The sequence below is a fragment of the Petaurus breviceps genome, unplaced genomic scaffold, assembly GCF_028583685.1.
Source record: "Petaurus breviceps papuanus isolate PSGF00001 unplaced genomic scaffold, PetGlider_PUasm1.0 214, whole genome shotgun sequence".
Classification (NCBI taxonomy): Eukaryota; Metazoa; Chordata; class Mammalia; order Diprotodontia; family Petauridae; genus Petaurus; species Petaurus breviceps.
The window spans coordinates 5,293,647-5,299,818 of NW_027185863.1; positions in this window are offsets into that span (position 1 = coordinate 5,293,647).

Sequence of the window (6,172 nt, forward strand, 5' to 3'; positions counted from 1 at the left end):
TTCTAGCAGGGCACACTTGATTCATAGTTATCTCATAGGTATCATTTGAGTGATTAATGTAAGGAAATGACCTAGTAGACTTTTTCCCTTCATCATAGAAAGTTGAATTTTATTAATGGTTGCAGTTATAAAGGTATCCTTTTATATAAAGGAAAATGGGAATCAACTCTGCCTATTCAATCAGTAGAGAGGCCTCAACAACAACAAAAAGAGAGTAGTTAGACTTGGAAATAGGATCAGTTACCATTTGATACATGGGGTATTGATTTGGTAATGGGTCTTGTTCCTTCAACAGATTTTATGTTCTCTATAACCTTGAATTTTTCTGTCTGTTCCAAATTTAAATTTTCATTGATACCTTTCCCTTTCAGATGATCAGATTTAGTGTATAATCAAAGGTATTCTTTAGAGGTCATTTCAACCATTACCTCTCTAGAAAGGTATGTTTTTTTCTTAAATATTCTACTCCCCTTCTTATTTCCTACCACTAGTCCTTTTTGCAAAGATATTTTTATTGATACCTTTTGATTTTATAATGCAATCATTTCTGAATATACTTCCTTCAGACCCATGGTTTGAAATTAAATCCCCCTTGTAATAACAACAAAAATAAATTAAAACAAAAAACAATAAATTGAACATATTTGATAATGTTTTGCCCTCTGTGAAAAGGAAAGTCATATTTGATTATCTACTCTCATTTACCTTTATTCATTTTTTAATTACTCTAAGAATACTGTATTTCACTGCATGATCTTCACAACCACATAACGATTGCACCGTTTTGTTTTGTTTTTTTAGTCCAAAAATTGGGTTATAACCATTCATCACATAATCGTTGTATGGTATAATTCTGCTCATCATGTCACTTAAAAGGCAAACAAAACACCAATGTATTCACCCGTGGCATATTGATATGCTTTTATCTCTCCTGCTTTGAGAGACACAAATCTTGAGTTCTGTATATTTCTGAGAGCCAACTTGTGTGATTTGTTTAAAGTGCTGCAGTACTGATGGTACTGTCACTCAACTCAGTGAAGAGCCATAGGTCTGAGGTGATCCCATGAGCATGCAAAACTACCAGGAGTCAGTCACAAGATACGATAAGATTTGCATTTTCCCAATTTTAACATATTTTTGCAAGTAGTCTATGCATCCTAATCTTGCAACAAACACAGTTTAGTAATAAATGATTTTTAAGTAACATCAACAGAATTAAAAAAAACTTTGCATAACGGTTACACCCCATTTTTTTGCAAAAAGTTTGGCATAAAATCTGTGACAATTATGTGGTGAAATACAGTAAATAGCTTTCTCTTTAGTGATCTTTTCACTTACATTGTTGTGAGTCATTCTGTGGATTACTCTTTTGGTTCTCTTTATTTCTTCTGTTGGACACTTTGAAATGGATGTTCAAACTGCAGGCATCTCAAACTCCACATATACAAAAGACTTATTTTTATTTTTCACCAGGCAAACTTCTCCTGACTGCTGAAGACATCTCTCATTCTCTCACTACCCAGCTTCCCAACCATGGTGTCAACTTTGCCTCCTCATTCTACTAAGCCCTCACATATAATCAGCCAAGGTATCTCTTATATGTGTCTTTCTATCTATTTGCATAGCCATGCCCTATTTCAGACTATTATCACTTCTCACTCAGACTATTGTAACACCCTGATGATTGTTTTCCCTGAGTCAAGTCTATCCACATTCTAATCCATTCTCTACCCATCCACCAAAGTGATTTTCCTAAAGCAGCAGACTAATATGTCATCTCCTCCCTCCCCCCGAGTCAATAAATTCCAATGTTCCCTCTAGGATTAAATATAAAATCCTCTGGCACTTAAAATTTTCATAACCTGACCCTTTCCCACTTTTCCCTTCATATACTGTCTATCTAATATAACCATAGTAAATTTATTTACTATTCCTCACACATGACAGTCCACCTCCCACCTTTGGATCTTTAAACTGACTGGAATGTTTTCCTTCCTGAAGTGCTTTCCTTCCTCATCTCTGTCTCTTAAAACCCAAGGCTTCCTTTAAGAATCAATGTCAAATGCCAACTTCTATGGAAGGGCTTTTCTGGTTTTCCCAGCCTCTGGAGTTTTCCTCTCTAATGTTTCCTTCCATTCACTGTGTATGTATCTTGAATATGCATACATGAATATACATCTACAAATATGCATGTTGTCTCTGTCATTTGAATGTAAGTTTCTTTAGACAGTAACTCTACTTTCTTTCTTTGTATCCATAGTGTTTTCTTAGCAGCGTCTTGGACATAGTAAGTACTTAATATATAGCTATTGATGGATTAATTTCATTCTGCATCAGTCCATAGAAATCTTCTGAATTCCTCAAATTTAATGTTTCTTACTGAAAAATAAAATTCCATTATGCTATTATACTACAATTTATTTGATCATTTTTAGATGATGGATATCTAACTTTTTTCCTAAGTCTTTGCTATCACAAAAAAGTGCTGATAACAATTAGGCATACATTGGATCTTCTGTTTTTATCTCCTTGGGAAGACAATCACAGTAGTGGGATCACTGAGTCAAAGATTATAAAGAATTTAATCACTGTTGTTTAGTAATTTCTCTGCTTTCTAGAACGATTTGACCAGTTCATGGTCTGTTAACCATATGTTACTGTGCTTGTCTTCCCACAACTTTTCCAACTTTGATTGTTTCCATCATATTTTCATCTTTGCCAACCTTGTTCCATTTCAATCTTGTCAACGATATCTGAGTTTTTCTATTAGAATCTGATTGGGTATAACAGCCTTAGTACATTTGAACCAACATACTGCAGTGCAATGAGAATCGACTCCAGAATCAGAGTGCTTACTATTATAATCTACCTCTGCTACTTATTACAGGTGTTACCCTAGGCAAGTCACTTAGTCTCCCTTCATTTTTGTTTTCTGTAAAATGAGTGAGTTCTACTACTGCCTTAATTGATGCCTACAATTTTTTAAGGGCTAGGAAAATTGTAGAAGACTGTTGTCTAAGCAGAAGTCACTCAGATAGCATATATCACTTCCTGTGGCCTTATTCTCTTTATCTTTCCTTTAGTCTCACAGTATTTATTTTTAAAATAAACTTCACCATATAGTTTTTTAGTGTTTAACATCATGCAATGCTTTCACTTGAAATGTTTAATCTTTACTGCTTGGAAATAAGTCCTTAGATCTTTCAGAGTCCTTTCTTTCCTTCCTCTCCCTGCTCTTAACTAGGGTTTCCTCATGTCTTTTGTAGTATATTCAGCTTCCAAGCTCCTATTGTTTGCTTGATAGTTTCAACAGTTAAGTATCCATGAAGGTGTTGATGACAGGGTATTTCATGGATTATGTTCTTCATGATAATTAAATGCTTTTGGAAGCATTGGGTTATGAAAACTCTCCTGGTGTCCCCCAAACACACCAATTGCAGACACAATATCCATATATTTCTGCCACAGTTTTTGTGGTTCCTACTGGGCACAGTTAGGGACACAATTACAGTCCTGGAAAATTTTGTGGCTGCCCTCAGAGTGATGCCATGTCCTATTAATGTCAGACATACTTCTAATCCAGAGAGTGGTATAAAAAAGAAACCCAGGACTTTTAAAAAATGATAATGCTATCAGGAAACCTAAATCCAATACTAACTTTTAATAGCAACTTTAAATCAGATTCAGATTTCTGTGGGATATCTTTACTTTTCAAATTCTTTTGTTCTTGTAAAAATAACAAAACCATATTCTCTTATTATCCAAAGTATTATTTTCTCCTTGTAAATCTTGTTGAAGTCTACAATCTTTGTGACATGCTAGGGCTGTTAGCAGCACCAGGAAGAAAGTAAAACCTATCTCATGATACAGACTGTTCTGATATGTAAACAATGCATTTATGAGGTTGTTGGACTGGAGCTGGTTTGAAGCTGGTTCGCTTTTCATAATTTATTCACCATAAGGAAAGAGTTTAGGAAGAAATCAAGGGGGTCTGTTTTCCTGGAAAGGGAATCTCGATAAAGATAGGAAATTCACTGAGGAAGGCTCAGGAGATGAAACATCAGAGTCTCTATTTAAATTCAATTTAAGATTTGAATCTGGGAGGGTCTTTTGATTTTCCTATTCTTTGTGCTATAATAAAAGACACAACACAGATCTCACAACTTGCCAAGTATTCAAGGGAGACATCATGATTCAACAGAAACTCTTGGGTTTGAAGTCAGAGGACCTGGGTTTATATCCCATGTTAGCCATTTGTGTAATATGTGTAATCTTGGGTAAGTCACTTAACTGCTCTCTGCCTTTTTCCTCATTGTTAAAATGAAATAATTAGACTACTAGATGATGTCTAAGGTGCCTTCCATTGGGAATCTATGACTCTATGGAAGTTAAGGTCACTCTATAAGTGACACCATTTAAATGGCCTATTATAGTGAAAGAAAGCAAAACAAAAAGCCATTAAATAATAAAACCAAAAAATCACATGATCGTTAAGAGCGCAACATGGTCACAATGCCATAGTAGTTATGCTAGAAGATAGATGTTTGTTATCTGTTAATCCAAGACATCACTTTTCCTCAATGTAAACCAAATGGTGTAAATCTGATTAAAAGGTGCTATCACATCACTCCGTGAAAGCCCCAGGTAGCCTCAGAACTACTCTGAGGTTTTGAATTTAGATGGAGGTAACAAGTATGGTGGTTTCTGATGTAGATACAAAGGTGCCCTAAGGGTTAATAGTAAGAGTTACTTTCCCTCAAACCCCTTTGAGGCTTATTCTTGTCCTGTAACTTGAGGGTGCCTTAATGCCCTTTCCCCTTATCTCCAAATACCATGCAACTTGTACCAAAAGAATTGCTTTAGTCCCCCTTATCCTGTGTTCCCCACCCTGTGTCATTCATCTTCCCCTTCCTGTGTCACAACAATTTTTCCTTATCTTGCAAGAAACCACCTTCCTCATCTCGTTTGTACTTTTCCGGTCTCCTAAACTCTAAAATTGCATCATCATCCTACAGGCTGTATAGCTTTATGTGTATATAAGTCTGGTCCTTTCCCTGTATCATTTCCTTTGTTTGGCTCCTTGCTAAGTCTCAGGCCCCCATGCTTTTGCATCAATAAAGCTCTCTTTGGCTAAAGAGAAGATCTGAATTCTTTCAAAACTGAACCAGCTCTCACATCTCTGACCCTCGACAGTTTCCAAGTGCCTAAGAGAGGTAATTTCCTCCAGGGTCACCAAAAATTGGGAGTTAGACCAAGTAAGCGGATTTAGCCACCATTTCTATTCTGTATGTACAGTTTTGGCCATGTCCGGACCCTCAAGAGTCTATATGTTTCCCTGAAACTCAATACTACCATGAGAGTCTGTAGCATACTTGAGCTAGCATGCTCATTATGAAAATAAGCACAAGGTACCAGTGAGTCAGTTCATTAAAATTCATCAGGGTCAAAGGTGAATCATTGCTTATATCGCAGAATTCATAGATCTTCAGAGTTATAAATGGATCATCTGCTCTATCCTCCTCATTTTCCCAATGAGGAAATTGAGGTTCAGAGAAGTTAAAATTTGGTGAGTCCCATAGCTGGATATAAACCCAAATCTCCTGACCCTCAGTCCAGTGTTATTTTCTGTTACACTGTGAAATTCCCCAAAGGTATTATTGCTAAATTTGTTATCTTTGCCTTTAATTCAATTAAATTTATTTAAGTGCCTGCTGCATACAAGGTATTTTGCTGGGAATATAATTACTCAATTAACAAGTGTTTATCAGACACTGACTCTGGTTTAAGCTCTGAGAATACAAAGAGGGCAATGAAACAGTCTCTGCCCTCGAGGAGCTCACATTTTACTAAAGCAAACAATGCATAGGTACATAAGTATATATACAAATACATGCAAAATAAGTATGATTTTTGTTTGTCTTATCTTGGTCTCAAGAAAGGCTTCCTGAGGAAGGTGATGCTTAAAATGTGCTTTGCGGTTATATGAAGATTCTAAGTAGTGATGATGAGGAAGGAGTAAATTCCAGAAATGGAGAAAAACCTTTGCAGAGAGACAGGAAAAGGAAATGGGGAGTGTCATATGAGACAAACATATAAAAGGTCAGTTTGGCTAGACCATTGAATGTGTCAAAAGAAGACACATATAATTAGCCTGTAAAGGTAGGTCATAGCA